General features: G+C 46.0%; 1 long non-coding RNA gene across 3 annotated transcripts in view; it reads right to left on the bottom strand.

The window, feature by feature from the left end:
* LOC115298717 overlaps positions 1 to 21,478 on the bottom strand; it is a 49,412-nt gene that overhangs the window by 4,220 nt on the left and 23,714 nt on the right. For all 3 annotated transcript variants that reach the window (XR_003911836.1, XR_003911837.1, XR_003911838.1), the window contains one exon: positions 17,540 to 17,628. This is a non-coding gene — a long non-coding RNA (uncharacterized LOC115298717). The remainder of the gene's footprint in view (positions 1 to 17,539; positions 17,629 to 21,478) is intronic.

Here is a 21,478-nt window from a genome sequence, read left to right as displayed (position 1 = left end):
CTTTAAAATTTATGCTTAATGGCATGGTTTCCTTTCCTCTATATGTCTGATGTGTTGTAAGATTTCTTCCAGTATTTTTGAGTCATTAGTGTCTGTGCCAATTACCAAATATATCTATTCTAATTATAAATTCAGGCATTGAGGAAATAACCACAGGATGGGCCCAGGAGCCATCTGGGCCCAATGACTTGGCCTGGAGTGAAGACTCCATCTATCACCTGATTGTTATAAGCCCCTACTTTGAATGGTGGACCACAGTGGCATTTTAGGTCCCCGGGAATAAGTCCATTTACAACCAATGTCTAGTAATCCCAGAAAGGTCTGGGTATGTCCTTTTATTCGGGGCACAGACACCCTACTAAATGGCTGCAGGTCTCTTCGGAGAAGGCTTGCAGGAGGATTTATGATGAGGACTTGAAGCAATGAGGGAGGTTCCTTCCCCTGGAAGACTCAGCGTCACCTTCAGTCAAGGGGCTCTGGGTCTACGGGTCTATATTGTATCTGAGAAGTGATAAGAGGCTGTGACTCTCCACTTTTTTTGGCTTCCAGACCTAGGATTTGTCCTATCGTATAAATAGATCAAGCAGGAGAGGACATACTTCCAGAAGAGTAAAGACTTCCAAAAATCCACTGCTCCATAAAAGCAACAAGGACTTCTGGCAAAACATTGTCAAAATAAGTTTTTTCAGAACTCTGGAAACTAACTAAAGGTTAGCAACAATTCAAGGAATGTTTATTTATTTTTAAAAAAATTTACTGTTTTTATTTATTTTAGAGAGAGAGAGAGAGCATGAGCAGGGGAGGGTCAGAGAGAAAGGGAGACACAGAATCCAAAGACAGTCTCCAGGCTCAGAGCTAGCTGTCAGCACTGAGCCCGACATGGGGCTCGAACCCACGAACCATGAGATCATGACCTCAGCCAAAGTTGGATGCTCAACTGACTGAGCCACACAGGCACCCCTAAGGAATGTTTTTGTTTTTAAAGCTGTATCCTTGTGAGAGCAGTAAACTTTGTAGAAATTTCACTTGCCCTAGTCCCATTCTCTCCCCAGGTTCACGGAAACCTTGAAAACTAAAAGCCTCATAACTAAGGGAGCTGGGGGTGGGCGCAGAAGAAGTTTGAAGTTCTACAACCTCTCTATCCCCGGAGAAGTGTCGCTATTTGACCTCTAAGCTCTCCGAAAAGCCTTTTCTCAGAGTTGGTCTTTATTTGACCTCCATCAGAACTCTCCCTGTGCCAACAGCCAAAAAACCCTAGGGCCTGTGTTGAAAACAATCAGTGACAATTGTTTAAAGCTACAGCTTCCTGAGGTGACAATATCAGTTGGTAGTAATCAGAGGTGACAGAAAAACTTAAAAGATAAAACTAGAGAATGAGATATTCCTAGGTCTTTGAAAAGTTTTGACGTATTCTGGGAATTCCTAGGTGTTCACAAGCGTATTTTGGGTTGTGTCTCACCTTTAGTTGGCCTTGAGGCTCTCTATGACAAGAAGTGAAGATCAAAGCAGTACTGCACACAGACGGGCCCCACAGAGACTTACTGATTGACAGCATTTAAGGAAATCTCTGTCCAACCATTAGCTGACCACTAAACTAACTGAGTAGAGACTTAAATGGTCACACAGCAAAGAATATAGTTTTTATAGAATGAGTCTAGGAAGGTCACTAAACAAACAGCAACAACAACAAAGTCCGGGGAGGAGTGGAATCTGATTTGCAGAGTTGCCACATTATAATATTTAAGATGTCACTTGCAAAAAAATATGACATAACAAAGAAACAGGAAAGTGTGGCCCATGCAAAGGGAAAGAGCAGTAAAAAGAAAGTGTCTCTGAGGAAGTCTAGACATTGAAGTCACTACAAAAAGTCTTTAAGTCAGCTATTGTAAATATATTCAAATAGCTAAAGGAAAACGTGAAAAATCGTGAGGGTAAGAACGTCTAGGGGCGCCTGGGTGGCTCAGTTGGTTAAGCGTCTGACTCTTAATTTCAGCTCAGGTCATGACCTCACGGTTTAAGGGTTCGAGCCCTGTGTTGTGCTCTGCAGCTGGCAGTGTGAAGCCTGCTTGGGATTTTCTCTCTATCTCCTTCTCTCTGCCCCTGCCCCCCCTCTCAAGATAAATAAACCTAAAAAGAATAAAGATAAAACGAAAAATAAAAATTATGGAGTTACAAAGCACAATAACTGAAATGAAAGTTTCATTAAAGAGGCGCAATAGCAGATTTGCCCTAGCAGAAGACAGAATCAGCAAACTTGAAGACAAATCAGTTGAGATTATTCAATCTGAGGAACGGAAAGAAAAAAGAATGAATAAAATGAATAGCACCCCCAGACCTGCGGGACAACATCAAGTGTACTAATATCCATATACTTAGAGTCCTAGAGGAGAGGCGAGAATGAGGTCGGAAGAAAACTGGAAAAAATGATTGGCAAAAACCTCCCACCTTTGTTTTTGTTTTTTTTTTTTTAGAGAGAGAGGGCACAAATGAGCAAGTACAGAGAGAGAGAGGGATAGTTTGAGGGGCAGAGAGAAAGAAAGGGAGAGAGAAGTGGGGTTCACTGGAAGCGGGGCTCATGTTCACCTAAAGTGGGGTATGAGCTCACCGGATGCAGGACTCAAACTCAGGAACCATGAGATCATGACCTGAGCCAAAGTCAGTCAACCAACTGAGCCACCTAGGAACCCCCAACTTTGATTTTAAAAAATTTATCTACGTATCCAAGAAGCTCAAAATAGGACAAACTGAAAGAGATTCACATCTATACACATCATAGTCAAACTCTGAAAGAAAAAGAGAATACTGAAATCAGCAAGAGGAAAAAGAAATTCATCACGTACAAGGGAGCCTCAGTAAGATTAGCAGCTGGCTTCTTATCAGAAACTATGGAGGCCAGAAGTGGGGTAACATACTCAAATGTTTGAATTCTTTCCTTGTTAAAAGAATAAACTCATCATCCAAGAAATTTATATCCAGCCAAAACCACCCTTCAAAATTAAAGAAGCAGGGGCACCTGGGTGGCTCAATAAGTTGAGTGACCAACTTTTGCTTTTGACTCAGGTCATGATCTCATGGCCGTAAGATCAGACCCTGTGTTGGGCTGCACACTGGGCATGAAGCCCGCGTGGAATTCTGTCTCCCTCTGCTTCCGCCCCTCCCAAGCTCACACATGTGAGCTCTCTCCCTCTTTCTTTAAAAAAAAAAAGAAAGAAAACATTCTAAGATAAACAAAAACAGAATTTGTTCCTAACAGACCTAACCTACAAGAAATATAAAGAGCGTCCTTCAGGCTGAAATAAAGGACAAGGCAGTAATTCAAATCCACAATGAAGAAGGGACCTGGGCGGCTCAGTTGGTTAAGCATCTGACTTTGGCTCAGATCATGATCTCACAGCTTGTGAGTTCAACCCCCGCATTGGGCTCTGTGCTGACAGTTGAGAGGCAGGAGCCTGCTTCACATTCTGTGTCTCCCTCTCTCTTGCTCCTTTTCCACTCATGCTCTGTCTCTCTCTCTCTCTCTCAGAAATAAATAAAACATAAAAAAAAATTTTTGTTTAAAAGAAACGGAATTAAAATGGAATATTGGAAAACATTTCACACAAAAGAAAGCAGGAATAGAGGAATATAGGGGGAAAATGACGACACATAGATGAATAGCAAATGATAGGGATGAAGCCTGTCCTATTAGTAATTACATTAAGTTAAATAGACTAAAAATTTCAGCCAAAAATCAGGGATTAGCAGAATGGATTTTTTAAAAATCCGTATGGGGGCGCCTGGGTGGCTCAGTCATTTGAGCATCCGGCTTCAGCTCAGGTCATGATCTCACAGTTCGTGGGTTTGAGCCCGGCGTTGGGCTCTGTGCTGACAGCTAGCTCAGAGCCTGGAGCCTGCTTCGGATTCTGTGTCTCCATCTCTCTCTGACCCTCCCCTGCTCGCACTGTCTCTGTCTCTCAAAAAAAAATTTTTTTTAATTAAAAAAAAAAACAGTATGATCCAACTATACGCTAATTATAATCACAGACACAAACAGTAATAGTAATAAAAAAACCATAGTAAAACAGACACAAACAGGTTGAAAGTAAAAGGGCAGAATAAGAACCATAAGAGATGTAGAGTAGCTATAATAACATCAGACAAGACCATCTAAGACAAAAGTTGTTACTAGAGACAAAAGCAATTTTATAATAATAAAAAAAGTCAATCCATCAAGAAGAAATAATAATTATAAACTTATATTACCTTACAAAAGAGCCCCCAAATACATGAAACAAAAGCTGACAGAACTGAAAAGAGAAATAGATAATTCAACAATAATATGGGAGACTTCAATACCTGACTTTTAATAATAGATAGACTAACTAGACAGAAGACCAACAAGGAAATAGATCAAGCAATACTAGAGTAGGTTGCCTATCTATTTCATTCCTAGGGACACTGTGATCAGCTTCCCATTACCCAGGGCACCTGGCGGGCTCACTTGGTAGAATGTGTGACTCTTGATCTCAGGGTTGTGACTTTGAGCCCCATCAAAGACCTCTGCAAGCCAGGAAATCGGATTGCCTGATGGTCCTCTCTGCCCTTTACAGTTGATGTGTCCACCTTGTCTGGACCTCATCGTGCCCCCATAGATGAAAGAGTCTATCTCAATGTGGGCACTCATTAGTTAGTTATTACGAATATGTTTACAGCCATTCTTGACCTATAAAGGAGAATAACCATAGAACTTTTCAAGGATGGAGAGCTTCCCCTCAATGCCTTAGCAAAGGAAGTGTCTTCTGGATCCTCACAGAATACAGTTGACAGGCTGTATGTGATAATCAAGTCTATCACCCTAAGCCTTCGGATTCCTTTGTTCATGCAATGGCGGGCAAACTCTGGGATCTCAACTTCGCTAACAACAGGCCACCTTCAAATCTAAATTTCTTTTTTTTTTCTTGCAGATATTTATTTTTAAATAATCTCTGCACCCAATATGGGACTCAAACTCCCAACCTCAAGATCAGGAGTTGCATGCTGTATCACCTGAGCCAGCCAGACACCCCAAACCCCAATTTCAGTCAATGAATCATATAACTTTTTAGAGCCAACTTCAGGTACATGAGCTAGCATGTTAAGTCTGGAATCCCTAGTACATGTACCCATTTCGATGACTTTAGCCCTATTTAGTGTCATATTTTACTCTCATTGGTCTAGCCCCCTTAGAATCCGTTCTCACACACTCCCCAGGTTTCTGCCAACATATTAGCAATGTATTGCAGTTCTTTTTGGTATATAAACTGTTTCCTTCTGGCCCGTAGTGTGTGTCTGCACCCTGGCACATGCTGAGATTTGACCGTAGTCAAAGGGCACCTGGGTGGTTCTGCGGGCTGAGCATACAACTCTCAATTTCGGCTAAGGTCATGATCCCAGGGTCGTGGGAGTGTGGAACCTGCTTAATACTCTCTCTCTCTCTCTGTCCCTCTCCCCTACTCGCACATGTACTCGCTTGCTCTTTGTCTCTCAAAAAAGATCTAGTGGCAACAGGGAACTTGTGGTGGATTTTGAGGGGAACAAACATCCTTCCTCAAGGCATCTGCCCTCAGAGAGGTTAGCACAGAGTTTTCAGACTGGAAAGCTAGTCTCTTCAGACAAGAGGGTCCGCTATGTCCACTGGCACGGGAGCTGCAAAACGACAGGAAGTTCAACACTGCCCAGTTCATCGGGGTCCAGCTGGATGCCCCATTCCCGATTCCTAGATCCTATTCTTTCCTGATCAGTACCCTAGTCATCTCATGACAGATTTGATAATACCGAATTCAACCGCTATTCTAATGTAGCAACCTACGCAATCATATTTTGTGTTTGACTTTCAGCAATATTAGCCCTGGGCCTAAGTAAGTAAGAGATTGTTTTAGGTCTATCATGTAAGCGCCCTGGTTCTCAGACTGCCTTGGGTTGGGCGTTAGTAGACCTGAGCTTGTCATTTTCTCTCTGTCATCGCTCAAACGCACTGACAAGAATCCATGTACACCCCAGTCGTCGGTTTTTATCGCTGCCATAGCAGTCAGGGGCAGGAGTCGTTTGGGTCCCCAAGGCATGTGCTTCATCACAGTCAACCACAGGTGACAGCTTAGCTATGACGCTACCGCAAACTGTGGATTACTGGCATGCCCGCTTCCCATTGGCAAAGACCTCAGCACTCCTGAAGCCCAGAGTGTGACCAAATCAATTGCAAAACCCCATCCTTGTGGGTTTGCCCCTGGGTCCACTCCCTGCACCGATAATTAGATCAGTTAAGCCCCAGTCAGGAGACAGAAGCCACAGTGGGAAAGTTTAACATAAAGGGGGTTGGAATATTAAGGAATAGGCTAAATGAAAGCCAAGGACAAGTGTAAAGAATATTGAAGTAGCGGACATCAACATCAGCTACTATCCCTAAGGCTGAGAAAAAACACCCAAGGAAGAGTCGCTTCCTCCAGGTCTAAGATCCAGGCTTCATTTGAAAGGGTCTGCAGAGGAGCCTGCTGGCTCAGGCGGAAGAGCCTTGGACTCTTGATCACATGCTGGGTGTAGAGATTATTTAAATAAATAAAACTTGAAAGAAGAAAGATAGAGAGGGGAAGGAAGGAAAGAAAGAGGGAAAGGAAAGGAAGGGGAGGGAAGGGAAGGGAGGAAGAACAGGCGTGGCAGAAAAGTCAGCCATGTGCTCAGCAGTGGGGCTTCCCAGAAATCTGCCCTGAGAGTGTCAGGTAAAGTTGCTAATTACTGAGCACAGCGGGACAAAGCCTGTAGGAAGTACGCTCTGCAGGAGCCCAGTGCTGGAGAGAGCTTTGCCAGTGCAGGAATCAGTACTGCAGAGTGTCATACCATTGTAGAAGTCAAACAGAAAGAGCACTTGGTAAAGCACAGTGCTGGATAAAACCAGACCACTATAGAAGTCAAGCGCTAGAGAAAGCTCGCTCTGCAGAAGTTCAGCGCTAGAGAAAGCCGCATGAGGGTCAAGACTGGGGGTTGAGTGTGCAAAAGGAGTCCAAGCGTAAGGATTCCACTTACCACAAAGGCAGCATGTGGTCTGTGGTTTGTGGTGTCCCGAGTCCACGTACAGGAGGTGCAGCAAGGTGGTTGCAAGCTGGGCTCTAACTCTTTGCCAAAGACCTCCTCACCCTGGACACACACCTAAGGCAGAGACCCACTGGATGTGCCCCCATACAGTAGCCCTGCAAATCTGCGGCAAGAGCGAGGAAAATGAAACCTCAACTGGACTAGATCCAGCAAGGGCATCCCTTGCTCTTTAAATGGCCCTCTAGCGCCCTCTGCTGACAAAGCTTAACATCACGTCCAGGGCACAGAGAAACGCACAAATAGCCCAGCCCATTATCACAGAGCAGACACTGGAGGGTGAATTTGGAGCTAAGAGGCAATACATTGAAAACTGACGTAGCAGAATGCCCACATAGGCTCTCTGACCCACAGACTGGAGGCCAATATGGTAGGAAGGACGAAGTGAACACCTCTGGAAAGTCCTCCCTAGTAAGACACCCACCCAGTAAAAATACCACATCCCTGGGAAAAGCACAGAGATCCACGGTCAAAGAGTTGAAAGAAACAGCTGCAGTCAGACCTATCACACACCTACTTAACTCACAGTATGGTCCCGAGATTTGGTATCTTTCCCAGAGAGAGTCAGCACAGCCCCTGGTGTTTGGCATACAGCTACTGACGTGGCTTTCTCTCCGTGACAGTATGCAGGGTCCCCTCGAGCAGTTTCCTTTTAGCCAGCAAGGCCATTAGTTGCTTCAGAGCTATATCCGTTCTGCTCTGACACAATATAAGCTGCAGAGACCTTGGTCGTCTTAACACTCCACAAAACATCCCACTGTTCCGTTATAGTGATGGCATCGTTAGATCTAATGAGCAGGAAGTAACAAACACTTGATTTGCCTTAGTAAGACATACACAATTAGAAAGTGGGAGATAGACCCCACAAAAAATTCAGGGGCCTGCCATCTCAGTGAAGTTTTTGGAAAGTCCGTGGTCTAGAGTATATAAGGATGTCTCTTCCAAGGTGAAAGACAAATTGCACCTCATGCAACCTACTCACCCCCAAAGAGGCTCATTGGTTGAGAGGTCCATGTATTTTGGAGGTAAGATATCTCAGTAGAGTCACGTGTGGGGGCCAGTCTTGAGTAGGGACCAGAGCAGGGTACCTGCTGCCCTCCCCCTTGGTGCTGATGATCTAGCAGAGCCAGTGATACCCAAAGAGTTCATGGCAAACCGGGATGCCATACGGACCCTCTAGCGGGAACGAGTATTCACTAATAGCAGAATGAAAGCACAGACTCCCAGGATATTTGGTATATGTAGGCCATTTTCTACAACTCTACTATTTTTGAGAAACTGATTCTGGTTTGCTGTTGGGACTTGGTAGGGACTGAACAGCTACCTAGGTGACCTCAGGTGAGCATGCAACCTGAGATTCTCATCATGAATGGCGTGTGGCCTGACCAACCTAACCAGAAGGTTGGGTGTGAACAGCAGTAGTGTATTATCAAGTGAAAATGGCACCTAAGAGACCAGGCCTGGAAAGATCCAGAGGGCATGAACCATTTACATGAGCACAAGGTTCCTGTTGCGTTGTCTTCTCTCCCTCAATCAATGCCTATGACATCCTGAGGTGTCCCTTATCCCCTGAGGAAGGAAAACACCCAAGCCTGTACAGAGGAGTCCGTCTGATACTCAGTTACCGGCTGACAGGCTGCAGCCCCGTGACCCCACTAGGGTGAACCTGAAGGATGCAGGTGAAGAAAAGTCCTGCTGTAGACAGATCTTCAAGCAGCACCGTTGCTCACCCTGTCTGACACGAGAAAGGGCCAGAAGTACACAACCATCCTAATTCATGAGCAGTTGCTAATGGTTTGGCTGGATGGTCTGGGACTTGGAAGGACCAGGATTAGAAGACTGGTAACGAGGAAGTTTGAGCTCTTCAACCTTTTTTTTTAAACTGTCCTCTTCAGGGGCACCTGAGTTGCTCAGTCAGCTGAGTGTCTGACTCCGGCTCAGGTTATGATCTTGTGGTTCGTGAGTTCAAGCCCCACATTGGGCTCTGTGCTGACAGCTAGCTCAGAACCTGGAGCCTGCTTCGGATTCTGTGTCTTCCTCTTTCTGCCCCTCCCCTGCTCATTCTCTCTCTCTCTCTCTTTCTCAAAAATAAATAAACATTAAAAAAAAAAACAGTCTCTTCAATCAATTTTACTTCAATTAGAGCCATTTCATCCAGGGGCCCAGCTTGGTTTCTGAGTCCCCTTAAATGGGCTGTTAGCTTTTCTTTAACTGTTCATGATTTTATTTACTCTTAGCAGTAAGAACATGAAACTAGTCTCTTGCAAACAGACAAGTGATATAAGGGCATATTTTCCTCTTAGTGGGCCGGTGTGCTTGTTTGCAAAGGCCGCCATAACAATGTGCCACAGCCTGGTGGCTGGAACAATGGAAATTTATTTTCTCAACGTTCTAAAGGCTGCAAGTCTAAAGTCAAGGTGTCGGCAGGGCTGGTTTCTTCTGAGCCCTCTCTCCTTGGCTTGTAGGTGGCTATCTTCTACCTGTGTCTGCATATTAGCTTCCCTCTGTGTGTCTGTGCCTGAATCTCTCCTTACTAAGGACGCTGGTCATGTTGGCTTAGGGCCCACCCTAATGACCCTATTTTTAACTTAATTTCCTCTTTAAACACTCAATCTCCAAATACAGTCACATTCGGAGGTACTGGGTGTTAGGACTTTAGCATATAACGTTTTTTTGGTAGGGGAAGACCCAATTTGGCCCATAAGAGCTGATACTGAACAAATTTAAAGGCCATTATCCTACTGCTAAGACACTAAGAGGAAGCTTCACATATAGGGTTCAAGTGCAGGCAGTAATCAAGCACTCAAGTGTAAGCAGTTTACCTGTACAGCTCCCTCTCAGGTCTGCAAAGGTGAGCAGGTGAGGTAGGTTCCTCCAGGGTTGCCTGTCGGAGAAGCAGGAGGGGTCCCATATTTTTACCCCACTTCTTGAGTTCTGAGTCATGTTATTAAATCCCAGAATTAATTATCTATTCGTGGTCATTGGCAGCAATGGACCATGACCAACCTCCTCTTGTAAAACTTGGAGCATGGAGGAGCATAGCAGAACCCAAGTTTCAGCAAGAGCACCCTCCAGGGGAAGGTAGAGGAAGGAACTGCAAAGTGGATACATTTCTCCTTCCTAAGTATGTCAGGAGGGGGAGAAAGGCAGGAGTGGAGTCCAGTAGTCTTCCTGCTACATAAAAGGAAACATTGGGGAGGGGAAAATGTGACCTCCGCACCAGCGTTGTGCAAGAGGGATGCTACGGCCTTTTCCTGAAGGGGTTCCCGGGTTGTTAATAGCTGACATCTTTCATAACACCAAATATCTTATCGTAGTTTTATCTTGCTCCACAACAAACAGCCACAACCTTAGCAGCTTAGAACAACACCCCTTCTCTGCCTCATCGCTCTGTAGATCAGGTCCTGGGGACTCTGCCGGGTTCTCAGCTCAGGGTCCTGGCTTGGCTAGGTTCTCAACGTGGAGTCTCTTAAGGTCAAAGTCCAGGTGTTAGCCGAGCTGGGGTCCTACCTAGAAGCTGGGGGAAGATTCCACTTCCAAACGAGTTCAGGTTGTTGGCCGTTTTGAGTTCCTTGCTGTGTCGGGTTGTGTTTCATGTTTCCTTGCTGGCTGTCCACCGGGTCCTCATCATGTGAGCCACCAATAGCTCAGAATCCTCTTGCTTCAAGTCTCTGATTTCTTTTTCTGCTACCAGCTGGAGAAAACTCTTTTGTTTTTTATTTTTATTTTTTTTAAATGTTTATTTTTGAGAGAGACACAGCATGATTGGGGGAGGGGCAGAGAGAGAGAGGGGGAGACACAGAATCTGAAACAGGCTCCAGGCTCTGAGCTGTCAGCACAGAACCCCACACGGGGCTTGAACTCACGAACCGAACCGTGAGATCGTGACCTGAGCTGAAGACAGACGCTTAACTGACTGAGCCACCCAGGTGCCCCTATTTTTTTGTTTTTTAAAGTTTATTTATTTCTTTTGTGTGTGTGTGAGAGAGAGAGAGAGAGCGAGCGCGCAGGGGAAGGGCACAGAGAGAAAGAGAGAGAATCCCAAGCAGGCTTTGCACTGTCATCGAGGAGGGCTCCAACACAGGGCCTGAACTCACAAACCATGAAATCATGACCTGAGCCGAAATCGAGAGTCAGAGGCTTAACCAACTGCACCACCCAGGCAACCCAAAGAACTCTGCTTTTAAGTGGCTACCGATTGACTGATAATCTCTGTATCTTAACATCAACTGACTTGAACTTTAATTACATCGTTAGATGTGGAATCTGCAGAATCCCTTAGTGTTTGAAAAACCAGGGGGCAGGAATTTTAGGGGGTGATCTTTAAAATTCTGTCTACCACACAAGAAATCCTCAGCTTTGCCCCAGACCTTGAGAGCGGGCAGTTCCAGTCTGGCCCAGGTTTCTTAGATCCTTGCCTGGCACAAAAGACAAGAAAGTGTGGTAGATGCGCTCTTGTCTGGAGAGACCACAATCAACTCTTCAGATGATTCATAAATTCCTAACAAGACCGTGTGAATTTTAAAAAGGTGCCCCTTTCGTAAAACAACTTACCGCCATCTGTTGGAAATTTGTTGTAATGACTCTACGGATCTCTGTTTCCCAGGAAGGGAATGGCATAGCTGGGAGCAGTGGCCCCAATCCCAGTGGGATCAGAGACATCCTCCGCATTCCAACCGCTTGCCCGCACTGTTGTCTCTGGAGACCTGTTTTCCCAGAACCTTCTTTCTGACATTCTTCATCTATTTTTATCTGTTGACGATTTGGGGGGATATGTGAACTAGAATAGCCATCAGTTGGCCTGAATAGGGGGATGAATTAATACTCAGAAGAGGGGCGCCTGGGTGGCTCAGTCAGTTAAGTAGCCAACTTCAACTCAGGTCATGATCTCACAGTTTGTGGGTTCAAGCCCCTCATTGGGTTCTGTGCTGACAGCTTAGAGCCTGGAGCCTGTTTCAGATTCTGTTCCTCCCTCTCTCTCTGCCCCTTCCCCCACTCGTGCTCTGTCTCTCTGTCTCAAAAATAAATAACTATAAAAAAAAATTTTTTTTAAATACTCAGAAGAAAGAAACATATCTTTGCCAGTGCTTTGGTCTAACCTTTTGGTTATATCCATAAGCAAACATCCAAGATCCTCCAAGGAGCAAATCCTGAAGTGACGACAGTATTAAGGTAGTAATAACAGCCACTAATGTGCCTCTCTGTCTCTATGCACATATAGACACAGCTCAGCCGTAGATGTGATACACACGCTCATACCCTCACATATATATGTCATCTCATTTAATCCTCACAGGAACCCTGTCTAGTAGGGACTATTTTCCCGACTAGGTAGACCAAAAAAAAAAAAAAAAAAAAGAGCCAGGCCTACTGATGTTCTATTACTTTCCCAAGGTCAAGGATAAAAAAAGCTGAGCCACCTAGCCAAAAAGACAAAACTAAAACAAAACAAAAAACCCCAGCTGAGTCAGGACTCAAACCTATATTTAAAGCCCCGGCTTCTAACCAGTTAGGTGGAAATCAGCTAAGTGCTTGGGATCTGAACGGAGACCTTTACTCTCTGAACAGAGGCGGAGGGGGGGGCTGCTCCTCCGAGGCCTGGAACCTCTAGCTGTATTCACGGGAATGGCCTGAAGGGAGAAGTTGTTTGTTTCCTCGAGATAAGGGTGGCCAGTGGGACTTAGAGGGAGGGAAAATGCCAGGACCTGTCTTTCCCACCTTGGCCTCTCCAGTCCTGGCCCCTTCCTGGTGCACAGCTAGCTAGCATCTGCTGAATGATCCAATAGCTACCCGATCAACCAGACACACGACATGCCCGTGCCAGGCCCTCTCTGTGGCTTAGCCCCTCTGATGTCCGCCCCTGCCGCCACCCCTTCCCTTTCCGGTGAATTAGCTCATCTGGACCGACTTTGGGATCATCCTAGGCTGCAGGCCTTGTGCCAAGTGCTGTGTTTGCATCTGCTCGTTTAAGGTGAAGAATCCCCGATAGGTGATTTCATATTTAAGGGGCTTCCGGGCTGGAGAGAAATATTTAATACCTTCTATGCTCATTTAATGTTTGATTTATTATATTCAATATAACAAAAAAGAAAAAATTGAAAACCATTTTTTTCCCAAAGGGGCCTTAGACTTTGATTACAAATTTGACCAATTAAATTATGTTCAATAATTTAACTGTAAATACAAAGTCAAGGGGCGCCTGGGTGCCTCAGTCAGTTACGCGTCCAGCTTTGGCTCAGGTCATGATCTCACGGTCTGTGGGTTCGAACCCCGAGACAGCTGAGCCTGGAGCCTGCTTCCGATTCTGTGTCTCCCCCTCTCTCTCTGCCCCACTCGCACTGTCTCTGTCTCTCAAAAATAACCATTAAACATTTTTTTCTTTAAAAAAAAAAGTCAATATGGTGGATCCTTTTGCCATATGAGCATCCTCCTCTGCTTTCAGCAAATATATAGAGTAATTACAGAATTTATTAAAACCTTCAAAACTGGTTATAAAAGTGCTGAAACCATGGGTTTAACCTTCTCTTGTCCTTATTCCAACACCTGCCTGAGGTTCCAATTTTTCTACTTTTCTAGGGTTTCAGTAATTCTACCTGTCATTATTTTTATACCTTCCTAGAGTTTTTGTAATCCTACTAGTCCCAGAAGAAAAAGGAGGGACACCTGGGTGGCTCAGTCAGTTAAGCGTCCGACTTCAGCTCAGGTCATGATCTCACGGTTCCTGAGTTCAAGCCCCGCGTCAGACTCTGCGCTGACAGCTCAGAGCCTGGAGCCTGCTTCCGATTCTGTGTGTCTCTCTCACTCTGCCCCTCCCCCATGCAAGCTCTGTCTCTCCCAAAAACAAATAAACATTAAAGAATTAAAAAAAAAAAAAAGAAAAAGAAAAAGGAAACTGTCTCGGAATAAACGGAGGTTGCAGGTCTGGCCAGAGACATGGGATCGGGTTACATGGTTCTGAGGACTGATCATTACCCCGGGGGCTGTTTATATACAGTTTTCTTGTTACTTTGTGTGGCTTTTAACTTTCTTTCTTTCTCTTTCTTCCCCTCTCTTTCTTTCTTCTCTCTTTCTTTTTTATGCTTTAAAGAAAAACATATTATGGAAAATTACAAACAAATACAAAAGTAAAGGTAGTCTGTGGAATCTCCACAAACCCCCTACTCAACCTGAATAGTATGAACCCATGGCTGCTGACTCTCGTCCCTTATTATTTTGAAGCAAAGTTCATACATAATAGAATGTCATCTGAATTATTTTGGTATGATCCTCTAAAAGACTAAGGGTTTTATTTATTTATTTTTTAAGATTTTAGTTTTAAGTAATCTCTACACCCGTGGGTAACCCCAAGATCAAGAATCATGTGCTTTACTGACCGAGCCAGCCAGGCACCCCCAAGATTAAGGGTTTTTAAGCCACAATACCATTATTACAAGTAATTTAAAAAATTTTTTTAATGTTTATATACTTTTGAGAGAGAGAGAGAGCAGGGAGGGGCAGAGAGAAAGGAAGACACAGAATCCAAAGCAAGATCCAGGCGCTGAGCTGTCAGCACAGCATCCAACGTGGGACTTGAACTCGTGAGCCTCGTGATCATGACCTGAGCTGAAGTCAGACACTTAATTGACTGAGCCACCCAGGTGCCCCTACTACTAGAATTTTTTAATGTAGATTTATTTTTGAGAGGGGGGCAGAGAGAGGGGGGAACAGAGGATCCCAAGCAGGCTCTGCGCTGACAGCAGAGAGCCTGATGTGGGGCTCAAACTCACACACCATGAGTTGAAGTCGATGCCTAATCAACTGAGCCACCAGGCGCCCCTACAACTAAAATTTTCTTTAAATGTTTATTTATTTATTTTTGAGAGAGAGAAAGAGAGAGAGAAGATGAGCTGGGGAAAGGGAGAGCTAGAGAGGGAGACAGAGAATCCCAAGCAGGCTCCTGGCTGTCAGTGCAGAGCCCGACATGGGGCTCAAACCCATGAACCACAAGAGCTGAAATCAAGAGTTGGACACTTAACCAACTGAGCTGCATCTTTTTCGAGGGCCTGCCATACAGTTTTCCACAGCGGCACCATTTTACTTTTCCGCCAACAGCACGGGAGGGTCTCACAATCTTCATCCATCTCTTCACCAACATTTGTTGTTTTCTGGGGTTTTTTTTATAGTACCCATCCAAACAAGTATAATTTTTGTGGGTTTGTGGCTTTCTCGTTGTGGTTTTGGTTTACATTTCTCTAATAGTGATGTGGAGCATATTCTCATGTGCTTATTAGCCATTTGTGGTATTCTTTGGAGAAATGTCTGTGCAAGTCCTTTGCCCATTTTTCAACTGATGTGTTACTTTTACTGTTGCTAATTTGTGAGAGTTCTTTATTCTGAATATGAATCCCTTGTTTATTATGGAATCTGGGGATCTTTTGTGATGGGACCTGAGGCTCGATATTTTTTTGAGCTCCTCAGGTTGAGAGCTATTTCCTTAGGAGATGAAGTAACAAATAAGTTTAAGTTAGTTCTCATCAGGACAAATGGGTGCATCATCATCTCAGAACGGTGCTGACATCTCCTACCTGGCTCCTGTGTGTACTGATCAGTGCTGTTCAGTAACGGTAACCCTGCTTTTTCCCGGGGTCACTGGGCTCACAGTCCCCTGGGTCTGTTCCTCCCTCCTTGCACAGATAGAAATGGGTTCATATTCATGCCTTGTAAATAGACGTGAAGGAATAGAGGCACCTGGGTGGCCCAATCACTTAAGCATCCAACTCATGGGGTGCCTGGGTGGCTCAGTTGGTTAAGCGTCCGGCTTCGGCTCAGGTCATGATCTCACGGTTCATGGGTTCGAGCCCCACATTGGGCTCTGTGCTGACAGCTCAGAGCCTGGAGCCTGCTTCAGATTCTTGTGTCTCCCTTTCTCTCTGACCCTCCCCTGCTCGTGCTATCTCTCTCTGTCTCTCAACAATAAATTAAAAAAACAAAAACAAAGGAATCCAACTCTTTATTTCAGCTCAAGTCATAATCTCATCGTCATGAGATCGAGCCCCACATTGGGGTGCGCTGGGCGTGGAGCCTGCTTAAGATTCTCTCCCTCTCCTTCTTCTTCCTCTACCCAACTTGCTTTCTCTTTCTCTTTGTAAATATTTTTTAGGGGCTCCTGGGTGGCTCAGTCGGTTAAGCATCCAGCTTTGGTTCAGGTCATAATCTCACAGTTCGTGGGTTCAAGCCCTGTGTCGGGCTCCGAGCTGACAGCTCAGAGCCTGAAGCCTGCTTCCAATTCTATGTCTCCCTCTCTCTCTACCCTCCCATTTGTGCTCTGTCTCAAAAATAAATAAACAAAAGAAAAAGTTAAAAAATCTGTTTAGATATTTTTTAAATATTTTATTTATTTTTGAGAGAGAGAGAGAGACAGTGTGAGCAGAGGAGAGGCAGGAAGAGAGGGAGACACAGACTCTGAAGCAGGCTCCAGGCTCTGAGCTGTCAGCACAGAGCCCGATACAGGGCTTGAGCCATAGCCGGACACTCAACCGACTGAGCCACCCAGGCACCCCGCTTTCTCTCTCTCTTAAAAAAAAGAAAAGAAAAGAAGTATATGAATAACGGAAGTAATAAAGTACCATACTCACACTCTATTTATAAAAATCATCAAAATTATACATATCTATTCTCACCACCTTCGTAGTACAACTCTCTATAGTAGGACTTATAGTACCTTCAGCAGAGTGGACTTACAGCACAATTAACTACCTTTTTGAAGATTTTATATTAACTTACTACTTCTGAGTAGTTTAGGGACTCAGCCTTTCCCTGACAGCTCACTTAAGCATAATGATTGTTACATATTTTAGGGTGCTCAAATCCTTACAGCTTTGACAATAGTAGTCCATTCATGAAAAGCATATTTGTCTTTGTAGCACTGAGAGACAGAGCGTGAGCAGAGGAGGGGCAGAGAGAGAGGGAGACACAGAATCCAAAGCAGGCTCCTGGCTCTGAGCTGCAGCACAGAGCCTGATGCAGGGCTCGAACTCACATACCTCGAGATCATGACCTGAGCTGAATTCAGACACTTGACCAACTGAGCCACCCAGACGCCCTGAAATAGACCCATTCTGATTTTTCTTGTCTAAGAAATGGAATCAACTACCCCCCACCACGGACTCTGGTTATTTTAGTGGTAAATAATACAAGGCACCAATATCTGGGGGTTAGGGATACCCACGATAGTTAGTGGGGCATGCGGGACCTCACCTGGTAGTGCCAGAGTTGGAAACATTTTTGTTTAAGGCACACGTTTACATTTGATCTCTGATTTAACAGATCACGGCTGTGCCCTGCCGTGCCGACGCTCTGTACATCCCCTGATCACACCGACAATCCTCTGAGGCTGCCATTACCATGATCCCCACCTTCCAGCTTGAACACACAGACCGCAAGAAGTTATGCCACTTACCTGAAATCACCCCGCAACTAAGTGCAGAGCTGCCCAGCTCTGTCAGATTGCACAGCGCAGTTCCCACAAGGTCTTGCCTCAGTCTCCCCCTGCCGTCAGAAACACACAACTTTGTCATTTGCAGAGATTTTTCCACCAAGTAGCCCCATTTACGATTCCCAAGGCAGGGTTTTCCTAGTAGAGGAAAGGGGAGAGGGAGGAGAAAACACTACCCAGATTCTTGTTTTTCTCCTGCAGGATTCAGGAGTGAGAATGACCAGAAGAGCCCTCCACGAGAAAGGTCTGAAGACCGAGCCCCTCAGGAGGCTCCTTCCCAGGAGGGGCCTCCGGACAAATGCCAGACCCAGTTCCGCGGTGCTGCCGGACACCAGAGCTCCCGGGGGAGGAAGCAAGGCCCCGAGGGCACCCAGGACGATCCCCCAGGGGAAGGGGAGGTGAGCCGGCTCCCCAGGTGAGGCGAGGCCCTTGGGTCTCTCTTGGCCACCCCAAGATCCAGCCACCCACCCGCGCCCCAAGGGTGGAAAGAGCCTCCTAGCCCTACAGCCAATGCGGGACCTTCGGCGGCGAGCCGCCCTAGCCTGCCCCGAACCTAAGGTCACAGCACCCATCTCGCTCGCCAATGACCCTCGCACAGTGAGCTGGCCCACTGGCACCCCAAGTGTCAAACGGGCTTGGGCACAACTCAGACCACACCCAGCACCTGAGGACGCTTCGCCGCCAGAGGCCCAGGCTGCGCTGGAGTGCGAGGTGGGGGCTGGGGGCGCAGTGCCCACCTCCTCCGGCACCAGCTCCTCCACCCTGGGAGGGGCAGCACCAGCGCACCCACCCCGCGTCCGCCGGCCTCCAGCCTCCCGCGACACCTGGCCACGCCCCACGAGGCCGACGCTGGCGTGGAGACCCTAAAACCCCCTTTGCCCCCCTCATACTCCCCATCTTCCCACCCAAAGACCTATCCTCACCCCTACCCCAAACCCTACCTCCCCCACCTCCACTCCACCTCCCAGTCCTCCCAACCCCCAGCTCCACCCAGCGGCAGGCCCACGGATGCCAAGCCTGTGGCAGGGTTACCTCAAGCGCCAGAGGACATGCCTCAACAGCTCCTAGCCAGTGCCAACCTCGCCAGTCTCCTGGGAACCCAAAGGGGACAGAGGCCTTTCCTGCCCGGTACCTGCCTTACAGCCTGCAGAAAGGCGTCCTGGGCTAGTGGGGAGGGCCCGAGGCTTCAGGCAGAGCCCAGAGCCCTGGAAAATCCCCGCCTGGAGAAGGCCCTGAGCACATGGGCCCCGTGAGTGGTTCCAAGGACTTTCACCAAACTCTTCTGTCCCAACTCCACTGCTGGGCCTGTCATATTAGGGGGTAATGTCTCGTGTTTATTGAGAGCTTACTCTGTGCCAGGCATTGTGATTTACAGTAACTATCACATTTAATCTTCACAATATCCCAATGACACTGGTGTTCTCATTATCAGCATTTTACAGATGGAGAAACCAAGTCTCAGAGAGGTTAAGGGACCTGCCCAAAGTCACACAGCCAGTATGTGGCAGGACCAGCACACAGACCCAGGTCTGCCTGCCTGATTCCACAGGCGGCCTGGCTGCACCACTTCTCCTGCTGGTACAAGAGTTAAGGGTGCAAGTTTGACCGGGCATCTATTTATGGAGCATCCATTTTTCTCGTAGTAATTAAATAAAACACTTTTTATACTAAAATGAGCAGATACTCTCTGGAATGAAATTAACATTTACATCCATGATTGACATGAAACTTGAGACTCCAGATTTTTCACACTAAGGCCAATGCTTCAGGCTCAGCCCATGGATCCTGAAGTAACCTCTTCTAAGACTTCTGCCTTTAGAGGGATGTTGGCCAAGGAAGCCCTACTCCAGGACCTGCTCCTGTTCAGAGCCTTCCTGAAAGCCAGAAAAGATGGCCTCGCCATAGTTTGCCATCCCGCTGAGCTGCTTGGGAAGTTCATCCAGTTCCTCTGGGCTAAGGTTTCTGATTTCCCAACACATATTATTAACCTTCAGGATTTGGAAATGAAAACCTGGAATTCTTGGGAATTCCTGAAATCATGTTATTCTATATTTTCATAACTTTGGGTATTTTTTTTAATAATAAAAGTAGTTACAAAAAACTGTAGGCTACAGCAAATCATCAAAACCCAGAAAATACCAGACTACCCTACACAACCAGGTAGTATTTGAATAGCCAAATGCTTAAATCTTCAACAAGATTACTGTACTGCACAGGAGCAGGAGCTGAAGTTTCCGATTTGAGGACTTGTTTCCAAAACTTGTTTCTTGGCACCTCATTCCTAGGATTTGCATGAGATGTATGACGCTTGTAAACAGATTAATATTCTATTTGTGAGAATGACTGTTTACAGCAGAGAGGGCCACAGACGCTCCTGTAAAACGGCAACAGCTATGAGAAAGAATGTTCAGCCTGTAACCACTTCTCCTATCTAGTGCTTCTCAGCCAAGTTCCCAACATGTCGACCTTAACCTTGGAGTCCGTTTATCAGCATTTCCTTTTCTTGCTTTCTACTTCAAGTCAGTGAGTTCCTTCAAACCAGGAATGCCACTGTATTTCTGGTTGAGCATGAATTCTCACAGGAGAATTATAATACTTTTTCCTGTTTTCCCAACCTCTTGACTGATTGTTGTTGGGATTCAGAAAAACATAAGTTTCCCGGAAAACATCAGGAAGGACTTCCTGCACAGACATACTATTCTGGGCTGAACAGGATTGGCAAGGCAAGTCTGCTACAGAAATAACTACCTAGGATCTCATCAGACCCAGTCACTGACACAGCCTGCTTTCAGAGGCCTCAGAGCCAGAAGATCCAATTGTGGGTCTCAGCTCTCCCAGTTCCTGGGTGTGAGACTTTGGGCAAGTCACTTTACCTCTCTGAGCTTCGATTTAATGGGTAGAATGGTGCCTGGAAATAATATACATGTCTTGGGAGGCGGGATTGTAGGAAGGTTAAAAGTGTGGCTTCAGAGTCTGACGGGCTGAAGTTTGAATTCATTTACTTACTACCTCTTTGATCTGGGGCAGGTTCTAACGACTCAGAGCCCCATTTTTCTCCTCTGTAAAATGGAAGAACAGAGCCTACTTCATAGGATTTGGGTGAGCTTAAATGAGATCACATACATAAGTGCTTCACACAGTATAAACGCTGGATAAACGTGGGCCAGTGGATTTACTATCTGCTGTATCTACCTCACAGGGCCATTGTGGGGATGAAAGGGAGGTTGTGTCGTTGAGTTGCTTTCTAAGCTGTGAAGTGGTGTCCACATACTTGTCTTTCCTTCAGAGACGCGATGGTCAGGAGCTCCTGGCAGACATTAGAGCTGTCTTCGAGTATGGGGCCTGGGAATACTTACTGATACCTACAGAAGGTAGCTGTGTTAAGGAAGAGGTGTTACCATGGTTACCTGAAAACAGGGTCTGGCTGCTCTCAAGTAGGCGAACTCTGGCATCGTCTGACTCGGGGCACGCTTGGGGGACAGGGGAAAAGATGATTTTCCAAAGATGCTTGGAGAAAGGACCGTCCTGCACACTATAGGTTGGTTTAATAGAGACTGAATCAGGGGCAGGGGGCCTGGTGGAACAGGACGTGGTGAGGGGGCTCTTTGACTGTTGTCTGAAGCCCTGTTATTGGCTAAACCTAGAAAGCAATCCTATAGGCTGACACCAGAGCATCCTGCTCCTGCCGTGTGTGCACGTATGATGTTCATTCACCCCTAGACTATAGACCAAACACCATCAAAGGGCTTTCCAGAAGCTTGTGTGGTCCTGACAGCAGCCCTGTAAAGTAAATACCAGCAGTACTCCCATTTTGCAGACAAGGACTTGGACTCTCGAAAAGTTAAGACCATTGCCCAAGGTCATACAGCCTATTTGTTGTTGAGTCAAGGTTCAGACAAGAGT

Source organism: Suricata suricatta, chromosome 8 (assembly GCF_006229205.1).
Source record: "Suricata suricatta isolate VVHF042 chromosome 8, meerkat_22Aug2017_6uvM2_HiC, whole genome shotgun sequence".
NCBI lineage: Eukaryota > Metazoa > Chordata > Mammalia > Carnivora > Herpestidae > Suricata > Suricata suricatta.
Note: the sequence above shows the minus strand (reverse complement) of the source record. Positions and strands in the feature narration are given on the sequence as shown.